We start from the raw sequence: 20,470 nt of genomic DNA, 5'->3' as shown, positions 1-20,470 counted from the left end.
TGGTGGAGCTCACCCAAGCTCACGAGGTGACTATGGACTCTCTTCAGTGTACTCAGTGGGCTCTTCAAGAGTCACAGTCATGATTGGATGAGGTGACCGTGGAGTTGGAGCATGTTTGAACCACACCAGCCCTAGATCCAGTTTAGTTGCATATTGTGGTTGGTGGTGAGTTTACTTCCATGGTTGGGGATGATGGACGTGATGATGTGGCCGACACATCCGTCCAGGATATTTGGTGCAATAGGTACAAATGAGGTGAGAGTATTGTTGGAGTTGGGCCCTCATGTTGATTTGCTTTCTTCTGCTAGAAGCAAATCTATTTCTTCATCTCATACAACTGATAGTATTGGATAGTTGACAGTGCCACATTTTTAGAGGGATCAACTATGGGTTGCAAGGGAGCAGGTGGATGCTTCCACATATAATTTCTATTGCATAGAGTCCTTAATGGAGTATCTATTGGAGAGTTTGGATGTGAGGGAGAATTCATATAGTGTCTGAGGATACTCTCATCCGAGGCTCTCATGCTATTCAAAGGTTGGTGGCAAAGATTGTAGAGACTTTGTCTACTATGCTCCCCCACAGGGATTTTGAGGTTGGATTTGCTGAGAGGGTTGCCCACGATCCTACCTGACCAATTGTTTGAAGTAGCCATCTTTTGATTCCTAGTTTGATGATGATGAGCCCTTGACAGAGATTGAGAGTTTTTATCAGCATTACATTGTGAGGAGTGCTTATCATTTTTCTTTTGACACACAGGTAGAGGATTTGGTTTTACGTTAGTGTGGGTTGGCTCCAGTTTGATACCATCCATTATGGGACGGGTTAGCACCTTCTTTTGTAGATGGGATTGACAACTGCTTGCAGTATCTATACACTCCAAACATTTTGGTAGAGGTTGGAGTTGGTGATTTAGGTACCTGTGGCTGTTACAATCTCCACAGTGTAGTTGGGTGTGATTGTCAGTTTGATGGAACTTGGGTGTGGATAGGGTTATTATTTTAGTTGTGTTGAGTTCCGATAGGTTGTTGCCTTCATTAGCCCCTTAGTTCAATTTTTAGATGATTTTGACATTGATGTCCATTATTTGGGTGTTAGTGCTACATGAGTTGCTTGTACACAATAGGGATAGTACGCAGTTCTACCTTTGGGATCTAGATGGATTGTGTGTTTATTTTTCTTTTGGATTGCTTGGGGACAAGCAATCTTAGGGAGGGAGGTCTGTAATGTCCCCATTTTTGTCTAGTTTATGTGGTTGATAGGGTTAGCTCATCATGGCGACTCTCGTGAGCTGACAGGGCATTTTGGGGGTCTTAGCTATGGATTTACTATTTTTAGTAGTTGCCATTTTTGGCATTGCATTTGGTGGCTTGGCAGGTGGTGGTCACCTGCCGTTAATCAGGTTATAATTGCATGAGCTCTGATTTTTTTATTATTCATTGAGTTGCATTATTATTATAATAATGACTTTAAGAGATATTTCCAAAAAAGCAAGTTGGAAAGTTTCTAGTGTTGAGTTCTTTTTGGAAACTTCCATGTTTTCTTAAGTGAAGTTTTATGCAAACTTTTGGCAAGGAAAGCTTATAAATGAGAGCTCATTTCATTGGGAAAGACACGCTTGATTATATATTTGATTATCGTGCCTTCGTGGCTTCCTCCTAAATTTTGAAGTTTGTGCCCTTGCTATTGTATAAGGGTTTTTGAGTTCTTAATATTGTTTGAGGTCATTGCTGATGTATAGCGATTTCAATATGTTTAGGCAATTCATTTATTCTCCCTTATTGTAATAGTTTGTGGCTGGGAATTATTGTGTGGCAAAGAAGTATTACTGGTGGAGTTGTAGAGAAAATTAAAGGAGTTCTTCCTTTATACTGAGTGACAACAATTGTGAATTCGAATTGCTTGAGGGACTATTGTTTTGCTTTCATTGGAGGCATATTCAAACTGCATTTCCAATCAATAACAGGCTGGGTGGATATACTTGTGACACCTACAATCTCAATCTCTGAAAAACACAAGGACATTGGAGGCAACATTTGACATTTCTAAGGGTCAGAGCTTAAATACTAGTTTCTGTAGCATCGAATTGGGGTATTTGGATAGCATATTGATAAGTCTGAGATAGGATGGTCGTGTGCAAGCTACTGTGACATTATACTGGATTGAGGTTTCAAGATTGGCTGTGTGGGAGATCAGACCAAGTTGTGAGAGGTAGTTGGACTCATCTATAATAAACGACAGTTGTTGGGAGTTGTGTAAAGTCGAATTCATTACGGCAGAAGGGAATTATGTATTCCTATGGTTTGCAAATGGTGGAGGTAGCTGCAAATGGTTATTAGAGGGAGGGTTGCATCATTATCTTCATTACAGGTTCCAATAACTGTTTAGAGTTGTATTTAGATTATTGGCAAGGTTGTTCATCATCTCAAAATTAATAAACTGACAAAACTAGTTATTTGTTCCATTAGTGAGTAAAATTCTGGAAATTTAGTGAGCTGTAATATTTGATGAATTTCCTTTGGAGTGAGTTGCTTGTTATTTCAAAACTATATGTTTGTCACAAATCTCAAAGTTTGGATTATTTTGAAATCTTATAAATGATATAATTGTTTGGGAATAGTTCAATTACATTATGTTCTTTTGAAGTTGTACTCTTGACATTGTATACAAGTTTTACTTGCCAAACGTATAACAAAATGCCCAACACCCAGGTAGTGTGAAGAATGGGTTTGATTTTTGCTATAACCAGGTGAGGATTTTTACATTATCTCGAGTACCCAACCAATTATCAATCACTAAGTTACTAATTAATGAAAGTCCTAACACATTCTAGTGTTTTATTGAGCAACTTTGTGTAAGTGCCAGAGGTTTTCCATTTATGTACACCCACCATATTGATCTATCTGTGACGACATAAGATGGGGAAGAGCCAACATCACCTCTAACTGGTAAGAGAATCCTTGAATGGGTCCAAGTGTTGCAGAGGGTTGTAAAAACATTAGAACCAAATACCCTAATCTTGAAATCACCAAAAAGAAAATCACAAGATGGAATGTTCATCCAACTTTTACCTTTGGAAATGATAGAGCATTGAATGTTATTTCTGATAAGAACTTTCCAAGGTTCATTTACCATAAATGGCCTTAAGAATCCAGTTAGAGGCAAGAGCAATAGCATGATTTTTTAGATTCTTCAAACCCAAACCACCAAATTGCTTGGGTTTACAACACCACTGCCAATTCACACAGTGTCTCTTTTTATTTCCTATTGCATTAGACCACAGGATATCTCTCAATTTTTTTTCAATTTTGTCTTGTTGATTAGTCATTATCCAAGTAGAAGAAAATTAAAGGTGATGCGATGCCAAAACTCCCTGCACAACTTGTACTCTTCCCGCTAAAGAAAGATAGTGAGTCTGTCATTTAACATGTTTCTCTTGATTTTTATCAAAGAACCACTCCTGCATGGCTTTAGTAGAAGGATTAACAACAAAAGGGATATCGAGGTATCTAAGAATCTCATTAGGGCCTTTCCATTGCCAAGACATCGACTAAACCCAATTGGGAGGAGAGTCAGACCAACCTAAAACTAAATATTTATTAGCATCTATTTTGGCACCTAAGGCTAAACAAAAGAATTCAAGTCTATCCAAGGTTTTACGAAAATTCAGTTCCTCAAGTTCCAAGAACAGAGAAGTATCATCGGCAAATTGAAAACTAAGTAGAGTATCATTGTTAGGAAGGAGGAGACCTTTCATCGGAGGACCAATGGAGGGATCTCTAAGCAAATAGAATAAAGCATCAACAACAATCACAAAAAGGGCAGGGGCAATGGGACAACCTTTCCTAATTGATCTTCCTAGAGGAATAGGGTTGGAAATAATGCCATTCACATCTATGACAATTGAAGAGTCCTTGAACAGACAACTCAGGAAATCCAAAAGCTTGTAGCATCCCAATAACAAAAGGTCATTTATTTCTATCACAGGCTTTTTCAAAATCAAGCAATACCTTAGCCACATTCTACTTGCTCTTCTTAGCCTAATGCATTGCTTCCAAATTAGTTATTAAGTTTTCTAGTATATACCTACCTTTAATGAAACTTGTCTATGTAACTGAGATAAATCTATTGAGCAAATTCTCAATTCTTTTAGCCAACAATATATCAATAATCTTATAGGAGATGTTCAATAATGTTATTGGCCTCCAATTTTTAACTTAAGCTCTATCACCAACCTTTGGGATCAATTTGATCATGCCTTTATTAATGTTGTTGCCTAGGGATCCTCTATTGAAAGTGTCTTCATAGAGTGCTAACAAATTACTAGAAATCCAATCTATGTTAGTTTTATAGAATGCAATAGGAAGACCATCACATCTTGGTGATTTATCATTGGCTAAAGAAGTAATAGCCCATTTAATTCATCCAAAGTAATAGTTTTGCTAAATCTGTTGCTATCTTCTTCTGACACTTTTTTGGGAATCAGTTGCAAACATTCATCAAGTGCCTCATAATTAGCATCCACCATCTCAGATGAAAGAAGCTAAGAATAATATTCAAAGAAGGCTGACTAGATTAATTTTGGATTTGATGTTTTTCCAACATTAAAATTAATGTGTTCAATGAACTCCCATTTGTTCTTTTCCTTAATAATATTGAAGAAATATTTATACCCCCTATCACCTTCCAGATTCCAATTCAATTTGGATCTAGCTCTCTGCCCTTAAATCTTATAATTTTGGATCTTCCTCAAAAAGTGTTTAGTGTTAATCAAATCAGCTTCTAATTCTAGATCTTGAATTCTGATTTGGAGGTCTTTCTCAACCTGGTTAAGATTAGTTTGTGCCCTAGTTTCTTCAGCATTTAAATCCATACTTTTTTTTACCAATAATCTGAAAAATCTTTTTCCAAACATCAACTAATCCTTCCCACATTTTTCTTGGTAAAACATCACCACTAACTAGTTTAGCAATATCAGTGACCTGCCTGAGGGTACTAACAATATTCTGATCTTTAAGGAGAGAAAGATTAAATTTATATGGCTTGTTAACCTTAATCCTAGAAACCAGAATTTCATCTTGCAATCCAATGTTTGCAGAGATAGGAAAATGGTCAGAAAGAGAAGCTAGAGTATCTGTGATAGGTGAGTACCTAGGATTGGAGAAACAACAAAGAAGAGTAGAATTTGCATAAACTCTATCCAATCTATAGTAAAACCTTTGAGAACCCTTTTGATTATTGCACCAAGTATACCATATATCCTAAAATTTTGTTTTTCTATCTTCTAGAGTATCTAGAACATTAAATTTCCTCTTAAATTTATTCCAGAAGAATAATTCATTACCTTTCCAATTGAAAGAGTTACCTCTAGTTTTATCCTCCCTATGTTACACCATATTAAAGTCACCAATAAAAATCCACTTGGTGTTAGGCAAGTTGTTTGAAGCCCATTCCCACAATTCAACTCAGTCTCTATAGTCATTAGGTGCATAGAAGGTACACAATCTAAAGCTCCAACCATCTTACAAAATACAATCCACAAAGCCCTATGACAAGCAGAAACACCTCTATTCACTATATATTCTAGTCAATTAGGCCCCACGAGAATAGCAACTGCCCCCCTTCCTCTTTCATCGTTGGAGTAGAATGTAATAGCATGATCCCAAAGCATTTTTAAAATAGTGTGGGCCTAAAAACCAACAACTTCAATTTTCTTGTAAACAAATAAAATCTTTTTGTATAAGTTTATTGTTGCATCTTATGACAATGTATTTCCTATTATTCATCTCCAACCCTCCAACATTCTAGCTATGGACATTGATCATGTCCATGATTTTTAGGGCTGTTCTTACAATTGTTATACAATCTGTTAAAACAATTAGTGATATCTCCCTATTTAATTTTAGAACCATTAGAATTGGTTAGTATCTGATTATCATTGCTCTTTCTTTTCTTGTTGCTTTTGTTGGTGACTTCAACAAAAAGGGGACTCAGTTCTATTTATATTTGGAGATATTTTCATCCCTGGAGAATTCGACCCATTCAACTGCATATTCTTATTAGTCAATGTGTGATTAGCATTCTTAACCAGCTCTTCCCTCTCAACTAGAGAATTAAGAGAAAGTTGTTGAGCATTAAGTTTGATGGGGGTTTTAACCAAAGGCACAACATCACTATCTTTTGGATAAATAATGGATTTTAACCGAGAAGGACCACTTGGGATGATCTTAGAACTAGGAATGGGATCATTTGTAGGAGTTGACTCTGTATCATAAAGGGGATTGACAATAGTATCAGATTCCTTTTCTAGGACAGCATCAGAAAGTTTGCTTTTATCAATTTCTATAGGCTTATCTATCTTTAGAGGGCGATCATGGGAAGGCTCTGAATAGAGATTTACCCACATTCCAAAATTTCTTGCTTAGTATTCTTTCTTGCATACTATAAGTCTTGACAAATACAAAAAAAAGCCCTCTTTGAACCATTCTACAGAAAGTAACATGAATACCAAGTTTACCCATTCATCAAAAACTTGCGAGAGGGCAAAAATCCTTTATCTAAGCATGCAAAGAAAACTGAAACATGTTTTAACTGAGATTGTTGTATTTTAATAGCTCTTACCATATCCTCATTTGGTGAGAGAGAAAGGGTTTTTAGTTCATGGGGCGGGATCTTACCTTCCTCCTTTTCTACACTAACACTAGATGCAGAGTTGCCTCTATCCCCAAGTCTATCTCCATTGACTGTGGCTCGGTCGCTTTGAATTCCATCCAAAGTGCTCCTATCAATCTTGCTAGAAAAGAAAGCAGAGGAGGGGCAAGAGGTTGAAGACTCCTCCATCACTGCCTTAAATGACAATTTCTTAGGCACTTCCTTTTTCTTATCTTGGTCATGGGTGCTATTTAAAACCTCATCAAATTTCATCATATCCTTAAACATCTCTCATCCACCTTCAACCATGATTTCCTTCCTTAAGTTTCTCCCGAGTGATCCAGGGTGGACAGATAATGGCAGGGAAGGGAAAGATTACCAAAAAATTATTAGAGAAGCCCAAACAATAGACAAACAACACTCACGAAAGAAAAAGGAGACTCAGAGATGCACATCAACAAAAATAAAGTACCAAAAGCAGTAAAAACAATGAAAACCAAGGTACAAAAGGTTCATAAATCACAAGATGGAATGTTCATCCAACTTTTAGCTTTGGAAATGATAGAGCATTGAATGTTATTTCTGATAAGAACATTCCAAGGTTCATTACCATAAATGGCCTTAAGAATCCACTTAGAGGCAAGAGCAATAGCATAATTTTTAGATCCTTCAAACCCAAACCACCAAATTGCTTGGGTTTACAACACCACTACCAATTCATGTAGTGTCTCTTTTTATTTCCCATTGCATCAGACCACAGGATATCTCTCAATTTTTTTTCAATTTTGTCCTATTGATTAGTCATTATCCAAGTAGAAGCAAAGTAAAGATGATGTGATGCCAAAACTCTCTGCACAACTTGTACTCTTCCCACTAAAGAAAGTGAGTCTGTCATTTAACATGTTTCTCTTGATTTTTATCAAAGAACCTCTCCTACATGGCTTTAGTAGAAGGATTAACAACAAAAGCGATACCGAGGTATCTGACAATCTCATTAGGGCCTTTCCATTGCCAAGACATCGACTAAACCCAATTGAGAGTAGAGTCAGACCAACCTAAAACTAAGGATTTATGAGCATCTATTTTGGCACCTAAGGCTAAACAAGAGAATTCAAGTCTATCCAAGGTGTTACAAAAATTCAGTTACTCAAGTTCCAAGAACAGAGAAGTATCATCGGCAAACTGAAAACTAAGTAGAGTATCATTGTTAGGGAGGAGGAGACCTTTCATAGGAGGACCAATGGAGGGATCTTTGAGAAAATAGAATAAAGCATCAACAACAATCACAAAAAGGGCAGGGGCAATGGGACAACCTTGCCTAATTGATCTCCCGAGAGGAATAAAATTGGAAAGATTGCCATTCACATCTATGACAGTTGAAGAGTCCTTGAACAACACCTTTATCCATTTGCAAAACAACTCAGGAAATCCAAAAGCTTGTAGCATCCCAATAACAAAAGGCCATTTAATTCTATCATAGGCTTTTTCAAAATCAAGCAATAACTTAGCCACATTCTGCTTGCTCTTCTTAGCCTAATGCATTGCTTCCCAATTAGTTATTAAGTTTTCCAATATATAATCTTATGCCCCAAAGCTGAATTAGAAGAAAAGAAGTGGGGTGAAAGCGAATGGAAGATAGAAGTTTGGAAGAGGTGGAAAGAAATGGCAAGAAGAAAGAGAATTTTCCTTAGGAAATAGAATGCCCCAAAATCAAACAACTGTTTAAGATAGAAAATTTTGATTAAGATCACGAAAGAAGATAAGGAAATGAAGATCAAACATGACCACACTTGATTAAAAGTCCACAAGAAAGATGAAGGAAAACCCTCTCAAACTCATAATGCAACCTAAAAATGCAAATTAACATGATATCTAAGAATGCAAGTTACGTGAAAATGCAAAAGTGTACTTGCAATAAAGCAATTGTAACATAGGATTTTGTGTTCATCATTCATTAGAGAATGTTAAAGAACTTATTTTCATCATTGGGCCATTATTAACAGACATCAGAAAACCATGCAATCATCACTAGTCACGAGTGCAACTATGAAGATATGAATGTTTTATATATCGAATTGGAAAGCGGAAAGATTCTAACATAAGCATAAAAAATATAAAGGTCAAGATAACTTCGATGTTGGCTTACCCAATTTAATATAGCAAAACCACGCTCGCATCAAGGCACAGATGCTAGGATGACTATAAGAACGACTGTGCCAAAAATAGTCAAGGATGATGCCTCAAATCTCCTAAGTGTTTCAAGGGGACGACAAGAGACACTCTAGAGTTTGAAGACCACACCCACAAGCAGAAAGAAAATAAAAACATGCCCCATGCCTCAAGTCCTCCAGCTATGCATACCTAAGAGTCTTATTAGACAAGGACACTCAATGAAAATCAATAACAATTAGCACACAAAGAAAAGATCATGACACAGCTCAAGCAGTAAGTATTTCTGTATGAAAATTTAAGTATGTTGACTGGTATTGAGTTTCGAGGATAAGGATCGAATGCTTGCAAGTAGGTAAGATCACATGACAAAACTGGGTAAGGCCAAACCAATAAGTGTTGATAAACACTTGATGTTAGGGGTTGTATTGAAAAATACAGTTGATGTGGTGTTGAAAAAAACACCGTTTGTAAGGTGTCCTCAAGACTAACACATCCAAGAGACCAAAGCTAACACAATTATGCTCCCTAGACAAAGACCAAGACTAATTACAAACCAAGGCAACAAGGACAAGGAATGATGGAGAAAGGCTAAGTGTCGAGGACACGCGCTAAGAAATAGGGGTGCAAAGGCCTCAAGTAGCGCTCGTTTCCAAGTTTTCACCACTTGGATTTTATTATTGTTTTCTTCTTTTTTTTAGGAATTTTTGCAATTTTAAAAAATAAAATTATTTAGATTTTTTTGGAATATATAATTTTTTTTGGAGACACATTAAAGCACCATATTGCTAGGTTTTCACTAAGATGATCATTTTTTAAGGACATTTTCTGATTTTTAGAGTTTTGGACAATATATCATTTTTTTTTCAGGATCAATAAGTATTTACAAAAGATGCCCCGAGATAGAACGTGCATCATGGATAGAACATCTTTAGGTGCAAGACATTGATAGGATCAGGGAGTTGCTCTCCCTTTTCTTTAGACAGTAAATAAACCTAACCCAAAAGTTGTAATGATGTAAGTTCCAAGCCAATTAGGTTCAAATTTTCCCTTTTGATCTCTATGTTTATTTTATTTCCTTTTTTTCATCACAAATAAAGATTTAAGTGAGGATTTTATTTATTTAATTAAAAGAGAGATTTTTTTAAAATTAAAAGGGGATTATTTTATTTAATTAAAAGAGAGATTTTCTTTTAATTAAATGTGATTATTTTATTTAATTAAAAGAGAAGTTTTCTTTTAATTAAATAAGACTGAGGATAAAATGATCAAACCTTAGGAAATATTGAAATAATTGAATTAATTAAGATTAGATCAAAGAAAATGATTTGATAAAATACTACAGGGCATTGATTCAGGCAATTGATAAATTGATAAATGGGGGCCCATAGTCTAGGTGACCATTTTAGGGTGCATACAAGGATGATACCCACAAGATGATTCACTAAACAATAGGATCCGGTTAAGGATATTGACCCTGTTAGGAGTCTATGAAGTACATGTAGTGTCTCGAGTCCTTGTTAGAGGACTAGACCTTGTTAGAAGCCTCAACCCTGTTAGGAGTTGCTTCAACCTTGTTAGGATTTGGTAGAACAAATACAATGTATGCAAGAAGAGCCCACTCCCCTAACATGCAATAATACAATTTAGTTCTTCACAAGAGTAAGTATACATACAATACTTGTTTATTGTTGTAACTTGCACTTCCTCTTATCATACATCAAATCTCACATCACATAAGGCTCACATATCTTTCAAGCTCTCTATACAATAGTTCACATACATACAACTTGCACATGGATCTCATATCACTTACACTTAACCGTGCAATATAAGATTTTTACTTATACCTCGCACATTCATAAATTAGTGCTTAGTCGGTCTTCATGTCTTCACACGTGTTGGCTCCTGACTTAACAATTTTTTACTAACACAATGATGAGAACAAATACACCTAGGGGTAGCTAATTCCCATGTTCAATGTACCTATTCAGACACTAGGGCTAACTATAAGGCTATATACTCCTTCAAGCTCTGCAAGACCTAGGCGGGTGAACCTATAGATTCTTTTTATATGGTACCAGTTTTCCAAAGCATACATTTGAATCTATACAAAATAGATAAAAATCCTGAATCTTCTATGTTTATGCAAACATTCATGGACATGAAATAGCTAATAACAGGGCTCATGAACTTGATAAACTAAGTGAAGGTAACTCTTTTCAGCTCCTAAACATAAAGGGAAAAGATAATTGATTAATGATGTTGATTATCAGCAAGACCAAAGTATGAACAACAAAAACATGCAATCTCCAAGCTGATGAGTCCCCTAGCCATTGGGCATAAACTAAATCAGAACATACACATGGATACCCAAAATATATTCATATACTTAGATATTTGATCTATCCATTCACCTTGCAAATAGACATCTATCTTCAAAATGAAATTCGTAATTATCAGATCCTCTTATGATCCCTGCAATTCTGTCAATGCATATCAAACAATTTACTCAAGTCCTTGACCCAACGTCAAAATATACATTGACATACAACTTCAAAACCATGTTGCAACTAGACAATATGCACCTTGTACATATATCACAAAAAACTACAAACCCACAAAGACGAGAGAAGGTTCAGATTGAAACTTTCGATAAAGCTTTGTATTCATTTCCTTGAAACTAATACATCAAATGTATGTAAAAGACTTAGATGATACACAATAGATGACTGCATCATCTAAAATGCTCAAAATGAACTATAATGTTGTTCATAGCAAAGAAGAATAATGAGAACGGTGGAATCACAATCATGGAAGAAATTTCAACCAAATTAGAACCATCCTTGTGGTATCACAATAGTGAAAAATGTCCAAGAACTGGAACCTTTACAATGAGAAAAGAAGAGAAATATATAGAGAGGAAGAAACTCCCAAATTTGATCTAATATTGCCAAGTGTGCATATGAAACTCTTCCCTCTCCTTCTGTAGAACTTCTCTCTTCAATCGACAATCAAATCTGATCACAATTGTTATAGAATGTTTGAAATATTTTCTTAAAATAATGAGAAAACCCCTCTTTCATGGAATATCAGATACACATCAAAATGTGCAGAAGCTTTCAATTTAACTCTGTTTGTCTTCTACTACCCTCAATCATGAAAATCCTCAATTGCCTCTTGCCGGGAAAGCCCTGATCTCTATATCTGCCCCCAAAACATTTATTTCATTCTTGGTGGTCGTTCAGTGCATCTGATCTCATCTAAATCTGATTTTATTCCATCTAAAACATCAAATCCTCATTATTGCTAAGAATGCCCTAGAATTATAAAATTGCTTATAACTTTTGCTACTGAAGACCTGTGCAAATTCTAACTACAGAAATGGAAAATTCAGCTTCTCCCAGTTCCGGTGGTATATTATACTCCATATTTTTGATTGAAATGGTGCCCCTAGTATGCATCTAAAAACTCTGACCCAAGGCATGAACAAGACATTTAAATTGAAAAATTGAAATGATCTATATAGTTTGAACTATATATTATGTCAACTTTATTTAAATCTTCAACTTTCATGTGAGCATACAGAGTGGAGAAACATTTGATTTTACTTTTGTTTTATTTTCTATCCTTATCTCTCCAATCCTCAGGCACCACTTGTCATCCTCCCACTAGTCAAATGCCACCTGAGCGGGACCTACCTCTTCAAGTGTAATATCTTTAGTTTCTAATTTCAATCTCCTGATCTTTCAATTTTTGTAAGATCGTAAGCCTCATTTTATTTTCTTCCGACTATACAATCACCGTATCATCTCAACTTTATCTTCTCAAGCTCCCTACCACCTGAAAATCTCATTACATCTTAGCTCTAAATGTTTCTCTTTATGAACTCATGTTGACCTCCTCGTAACATCTCAACTCCCATTTCTTTCTCCTTCAGACCAGACGACCATCATATTGTCTTATGCTTCAAATCCTTTGCCTTGCGATCTTATGATATGTCATAGGATCTAAAGTCTTTCTCTCTTCTCCTCCATCGTGCACCATGTGGCACCTTCCCTTGTGCTTGATTGGTCAAAATTTTGCTGACTTTGTTGTTCAAGCAGCCACGGTGGGCCCCTCCATGCATGAGCAGTTCTTGCCTTTACGTGTGTCTCTTAAGACATTATGATGTTGAGTGTCAAGGCATTTAACTATCTCACTAAGCCATCTCATCCCCAATGTGGGATTAAAACTGTGGGTAAGTTGAGGCTATAGATTGGCCCTCTACTCTATCTACGACTGAGCCCTACATAGCTGCTTTGTGGAAGAGTAGGCGCCATTATGAACTTGAATCGCACAGTGCCTATCTATATGTGTTGTGCCACGTGGTTCCTTTCCAAGACGTGCCATTTGGAGGAGATAGAGATGAAGGATAAAGAAGTCTTCTTAGAAATCTAGGTGTAAAATTGGACCAGATAGTACAATGCCCATGATTGACTAAAGTTGAGCACAACTGCCAAGTAAGGATACCCGCAATTTACCTTGAACTATCCTTCATAGTTTACCCTAGATGTTTCAAGAACCACTGCTAAGAGCGCAAAAAAAGTCTTTATTATCACATACTGAACAATACCAAATTTAACAACTTGGAAAAACCATTGTCCAAGCTTCCATGGCTTAAAAAATTTAGTGGGAAAGGATGCTTCACAAGTCCTTTTTCAAAGGAAGGTTCTAATAGAGGTGTTTTGGCATTGCCTTTTCATGAAATCAACAGTTCTTTCCTCTCCACCCAAGAAAGCTATAAGACATCTCCTAGAATAGTACATAGCAAAAGCCTCATAGCAGTCTCATAGGATTTTACAATCAACAAAAATCATAGGTTTCACGATTGACACAAGCTCTATGCATATAACGAAGTCTTGAACACTTGCCTTAGATTGCAGACCTTATGCTACAGCACCATTGGAAATGCTCAAGGAATAGAGAGCCGTAATTGCAACACCCTGCCACCATGTCAAAAATACAATGGACTTGAACATAAGAAACTTTGCCCAGGGCTTAATTGGCTCCAGCTCATCCTTTATAACTGACGACAACCTTTCATCAAACATCTGACCAGAGGTGGTAGCCATGTCATATAACACTTCACTTTTCATCCATTTGGAAGAAAATGATGATATATGTGTACTATGACATCATAGTAATCAACACAATTATGACCCCCTTTTGAAATAGTCAATTTCCCAATGCTTTACCAATTTGGTGAAGTCAGTCGGGCCCCAAAGTGGGTCCGGCAATTTTTTTTTCAAATTGAAACACCCGGTCCTTTGAAACCATTGAATTGACTCCCTAAACAAACTAGGTTCGGTCTGGATAAAAAACAACTGCTAATTAATCATTTGGAACTCGTTTACCTTGTTTTTTCAAACTATGATTTACTGACAAGAAGGCCTATAGGTTGGCTTTATAAATTGACCAAAGCACCTAACTAAGTCCTAAAATTAGACATACATTTCTTTGTTCCACATTCTTATACCCAGTCAGATTTCATCTCATGACGACACTTGGGTCAAAAGATATTGACCGTCAAAGTTGCCTTCATGAAATTGCCTGCAAACAAACATGTCAAAAAATAACACAGTGCGTTTGGTTTTGGCTTCAAAAAAAGGTCAAATAGACACTTGAAGGCTTGAAAACTGGGGCATTTGTTCACTGTCATAAGGAGAGTATGAATATGTGATTTGGGCTCATGATGAATAATAGGGCGCATTTGGCAAGTGGTCGAAGTTAGATACTTAGATATATGTTTAATGTCATCTCTGCGTATAATATTTGTTCTAATCACTCCCTTGAATTTGAACACTATCTACAGTTTTCTGAATATCTTATTAATGAAGAATCAAAATACTTATAGTTATTTATTGATCCATGGTGAATTTCTCTCTTGACTAATCAAGTGTGCCATAGTTTCTGTATCTTACATCGATGGTTTTTGCTTACAATAAGATCTTGTTTTCTTTATCTTACAATAAGATTTTTGTGCTGATAATGTTGATTTTATAACCGTCACAGTTAACCATCCATAATTGATCTTTAGTGATTATCTTTGTGCTTCTATTTTTGTCACGTTTGGAGATATCAAACCTTTAGTTGTACTGTAATATATCTTATTATCATTTTAAAAGAAATTTTATATTTAAATTTATTATTATTATATACCTTTTCATATTCTTATTTATTTATTATAATCTAGTTGGTGATTTGGGTGCGAGTGACAGAATCAAGTGTGGGGATGCATATTCTGTGTTGTATTTTTTGGATGTGGTTTATATGCATACATGTATGTATGCAAAAAAATTGCAAGAAATGCATACAAAATTAAATCATTTTATAGTATAATGCTTCACCATTGATCAAGATATTCTATAGTTCACATATATTTAAATTGAAATAACTAATAACTTAATAAGCCATATCATATATGTATATGTTCACGATTCCAATGCACATCAGAAAATCATTACAATTACAAAATTAAAAGTTAGTTCATGATTCAATGTTCATCAATCAAGATTCAAGATTTAGTAATCCAAATCCAAATAAAAAATGTTATTTAGCACATGTTTAATGTGCTTTAAGTTGTATTTTTATCCAAACATTAGGCCAATGGACGTGTTTGAAAGCTCACAGATGCCTTGTGGACTCCCACAAGAAGCACATCCCAAACATTTAGATGCCTAGGATGTGCTTCGTATGAGTATCTGTCAGTGCATCCGCATCATCGTGCATCCACCTTTGAATCTAGGCTAGGATGTTGCGAGCTGACAACTATGATTATAATAATAACTATAATATAATTTTTGCTTCTGGATTTGATTGTGTCAGTTTTTTTAGCATCAAAAACTGATTATTTGTACTAGTTTGATGCTAAAAAAACTGACACAATCAAATCTAGAAGCAAAAATTATATTCTAATGGATTGTGGAAATCTAATAAGATTGATTGATACCCTTCATGGGAGGGAACTATGCTACAAATAACTATAATGTTTGTTTGTTTATTTATTTTAATTGAATTCGGTTTCGAAATGAGAACATGATAATCCCCCTTTCCCAAATTATGTGCCTTCAAGAAATGATTGAATAATCATGGAGATCTATTTTTTAATTCATGACATGCTGTACTAGTTTGATATTATCTCAACTTGCAAATTTGAAATCCATTAGCACAGATTTATAACTTGCAAGGTTTGCGATTTTAAACTGAATTGACTAATGTTCTCACAATAGGTTGTTCTCATTTTAAAATTCATATTTCTTGATCAAGTCTAATTTAATATTCTAATTTGGTAGGAATAAGGAGCCAAACATTTAACAAACACAATGTGAACACAAAGCATGCACTTGCATATATGAAGACAGGAATCATACATATAGTATGCACATGAATGCATAAAGACACAAAGCACACAAAATATATACCCAATGCAAGCTTATTTAGATTCCTTCTTAAGCCCTACAATTTACAATTTGCACATAAGCCCAGATTACGGAAATGATTTGCAAGATTTACATCGTTATGCTTTTAACCATGAACCTTGCAACAACAAAATGAACACACTACATATCTATCTATCTATCTATATATATATATATATATGTGTGTGTGTGTGTGTGTGTGTGTGTGTGTGTGTGTGTGTGTGTGTATTTGTGGATACACATACATATCTATCTATTTGTATATATATTCAAAAAATACAATTTCCTATGTTATTATCATTCTTACGTAATTTAGAGATTCCGTCATGATAAGTTAGTGGAAGACAATCCCATACATAGCCCAAGAGCGGAATTTCGGCTCCCCTATCTTCAATGTGAGGTGGCTACTTAACAAGATGCTTGGCTTTCTTCCTTATCTATCCCCTGTCAGAAAATGTGACTAGCTCATCATTGAAGTAAGGGTAGGGAGATTATAATGGTGCTCTAAATTTGTCCAATCAAAACCCAAGAGCGAGTTATTGATCCTCTTTGCTTTGGTGGTAGGATTAGCAAAGTGGTCTACTTTAATGACAGTCTTAACACTCTTACCTACATCTCTCAGGGTAAGACTGCTATGGATATTTTAGCAAAGTTCTTAGTTTGTCCAACCTAAGCTTAAAAATATAACTTTTTCCTTGGTCTTTATTCGAAGGCCATTGACATCCATCAAGGCGGTCAACTTAGATGACAACCTTAACCTTCTTATCTACATCTCTTATGGTTAGAATGGTTGTCCAACTTTAGCCCAAGAGTGGGACCTTGACCCTGTTGGAATTGATAGTAGAGTGTTGACATCCATCTAGGTGGTTTGCTTATATGTCAACCTTAACCCTCTTACCTAGATCTCTTATGGCAAGAATGGTGTGGGAGAATGTAGTGGAGTTCTTAGTTTGTCCAACCTAAGCCTAAGAGATAGAGTTTGACCCTCTTGGCCTTGAAATTAGAACTTTGGCATCCATCAAGGTGGTCTACGTAGATTGCAACTTTAACTCTCTTACCTGCATCTTTCATAGTAAGAATGTTATTGGAAATGTAGTAGGTTTCTTAGGTTGTCCAATCTAAGACCAAGAGTAGGACTTTGACCTTCTTGGCCTTGATAAGAGATCTTTGGCATCCATCAATATGGTCTACTTAGATGACAACATTAACCCTTTTACCTATATCTTCTGCTACAATAATTTTGTATTTCTTTTTATTCTTGTACTGCATTTGGAAATGCAATTTATTTAGTCTCTATGTTGTTCCCTTAGACAATCTCTTAGGGTTTTGAGTAATTTCAATTGCAAGAGACTTCTTTTTAACTATAGCTTATAAGATTATACTCCTTGCTTTAGTTTTTCACAAATGAGTGTTGCTTATACATTTGCTTATTTGTCTAAGCAACACCCATTTCTATTAATGTTTCTCTAACATTCTTTGTTGTCAATTATCCTACGAGCACTTCATAAAGACACTCAATGTCACTTCTATTAGTGTTGCTAGGATATTCTTTGATGTCTACAATAAGTTTTTGCAATAGGATACATGGAAGCAACAGTTTGGGAGTCATTTAAGCTCCTCATCATTTGAATATGTGGCCTTCTTAGGGAAAGCCTTTGATAGTATACAAGTTCACCTTAGTCTACCCAGCAAAAAGGGTCAGATTAACCTTCCACATCATCAAAGAAGAAGAGTGTTTAGTGCGATTATTGTCACAATTTTGGTCACATAAAGAAAGATTGCAAGAAAAGATCAATAGATCTGCACCCTTTACAACAATGGTCTCAGCGAAAGGCCTTGATGACTCTATATTCAAATGACAAGGTTGTCTCCTATGCCTTGAAATCAATTCATATTATGGGAGGGTTTTAACATTTTTTTCCTCAAAAATTATTTGATGGGTTTTCATTTTTTTTTCCTGTAAAAATTTTAGACGGGGGCACAAGTTTTTGGGACTGGGAGAAAAAGGGGCCTCAGTTTGGGGACGGCGGCGGGGGGTATATAGTATATACTATACATATGATGAAATGCTAATTATGAAAATTGTATAACAATATAAGACAAAGATGTAAAATACTAATTTACTAAAATAATAAAATTAAAATACTTGAGTGTTGAATATTGAACATGAAAGTAGAACTTTGAACAATAAATATCAAAATTCTAAATGCTCAAATGAGCAAATGAAAGAGTTCTAACTTCTATTATATAAATATTAAATAATAAAAGTCATAGATGTCAAAAGTATGAGTATCTCATCATCAAGATGATTATATTGAGAAACATGATACGATATTCAATATGCCCAATAGAATATTAGAACATGTTTTGTTTTTTTTTTTTTCGGTTGGATAGGGCACACTCAGTTGTCCTCTAGAAGATTCAGGCGACTTTTTTTGTCCCCCCATCCCCAAGGAGGTTTCAATCAAATGGTGGCGCCATTGGGGACATAGGAACATTGTCCCCCCAGTCCCAGGTTGGTCCTTGTCTCGGGTGTGTCGAGTAAAAAAGTAGGGATGCGTTCTTGTGTTATTATGATTTTTATTGTTTTTTTGAAAATATGATACTTTGTAATCGTCAAAGCATAGTATCTTGTAGTTTATTTTGGGGCATCTTTCTCATTTGTAACATTTGGAGGGTTACAAAAATTGGTTTCATATTTCAAGGAAGGATACTTCAATTGTCCAACGTTAGATTGTTATCTTGTGATGATTTCTGGTTATCGGTTTGCTGGTATTGGGAGGGTGAGCGGAAATCAGTGGCTTTGATCTCTTGTTGCACATCATTTCAAATAAGGGGACCACGTTTTCCATTTTTTTCTTGCCATATTTGGTCGTTGATCTACTATGGATCGAGGGAGGATCTCACTAGCATTTGTAACTACCGGACATTGTCTTTTGCAGGGTAGTTGATAGTATGACACCATTAAGGGAGGGTATTAGATTATTTTTAATATCATAGGTTCTTGTTATATTTAGCCCGTTCTTTTAGAACCTTAATTAATGGTCATTTAGGCTTAATTTTGATGATTTGTTATTATATGATGATTTGTTACTATATATTCTTAATTGTGTTTTATATATTATTGATTATGATTGTTGTGCCAACCACACATTGAAGATCTAATTGACTAGTTGGTCAATTCATTGATTATGTTCAAATGTTTGGCAACAGTAACTAATATCAACTATGTCAATTAGATACATAGTCTTTCTCACCATGAATTTGAGTGATTAGTTGTAGTCGAAGTTGTATCACCGATGATTTAATGCCGAAGGCTGTAATAATTGTTTGTTGTTCCATAATGACCATCATGTCAATATAACAACGATTAAATTTTGAACTGCCAATGTGTTAAAGATTCTATCTACGATAGAGATCTTTATCTTAGTTTTAATGAGTTAGAAATATGACCATTATGGTCATCTTTAGTTGAAGATGATACTTATAACAATAATGAAGATAATATTACATGTAGAGACGTGTCATGCGAAGAGGCATGTGCTTGGAAATATGAAGAGACTTTCTTTTTGGAAATTGAAGAGACTTTCGGTTGAGTCTCTCAATTCTATATATTTGTGTGATTACTTTGTGTAAAAATGGATCAACTCAAGGGAAAAGCATTGTACTTGAACATTTTTATTATCAATAAAAGAAATATTTTGCTATTGTTGTTGGGTTTTTCCCTTCAAGTGGAAGGGTCTTCCCTGGATAATCTCGTGCCATTTTTACCTATTTAGTTATTCCATTAATTGTTCTTTATTTTTATTTTCTGGGCAAAATATTAACATGGTATCAGAGCCAGGTTGATAACAACAATAAAGGAGAGGATCTAAGATCTAATGTGATTGTTCTTGTTTATGATAGTTGTGAGAAAATTTCATGTATGTGTTTCCTATCATCTGTGGTTTCTTCTTGTCCTGATAGGTTGTTACGACTATTGTCCGAAGTGCTCTTCTTTATCTCAACCATCACTGCCTAATGAATTGATAGTGAATGTGTTATTTAAGGCCATGTTTGTGTCCTTTATGCTCGAGATGGTATGATAAAGTGACTCTTGTATGATTAATTGGCATTGTGTTTAAATGACTTTGCACTGTTTTTAGCTTGTTGACTATCCTATTATTGAAAAGGCTTAGTGGGCATTATTC

The 20,470-nt window shown here is 35.3% G+C and overlaps 2 pseudogenes across 1 annotated transcript in view; one reads left to right on the top strand and one right to left on the bottom strand.

The window, feature by feature from the left end:
- The window catches only part of LOC149570839 (RAN GTPase-activating protein 2-like), a 40,062-nt pseudogene that overhangs the window by 11,069 nt on the left and 8,523 nt on the right, over positions 1-20,470 (top strand). The window lies entirely within an intron of this gene.
- The window catches only part of LOC149570837 (protein LAZ1 pseudogene), a 231,769-nt pseudogene continuing 224,948 nt past the window's right edge, over positions 13,650-20,470 (bottom strand).

This window comes from Cupressus sempervirens, chromosome 2 (assembly GCF_028749045.1).
Source record: "Cupressus sempervirens isolate cs-2001-9-10 chromosome 2, ASM2874904v1, whole genome shotgun sequence".
In the NCBI taxonomy this organism is placed as follows: domain Eukaryota; kingdom Viridiplantae; phylum Streptophyta; class Pinopsida; order Cupressales; family Cupressaceae; genus Cupressus; species Cupressus sempervirens.
Note: the sequence above shows the minus strand (reverse complement) of the source record. Positions and strands in the feature narration are given on the sequence as shown.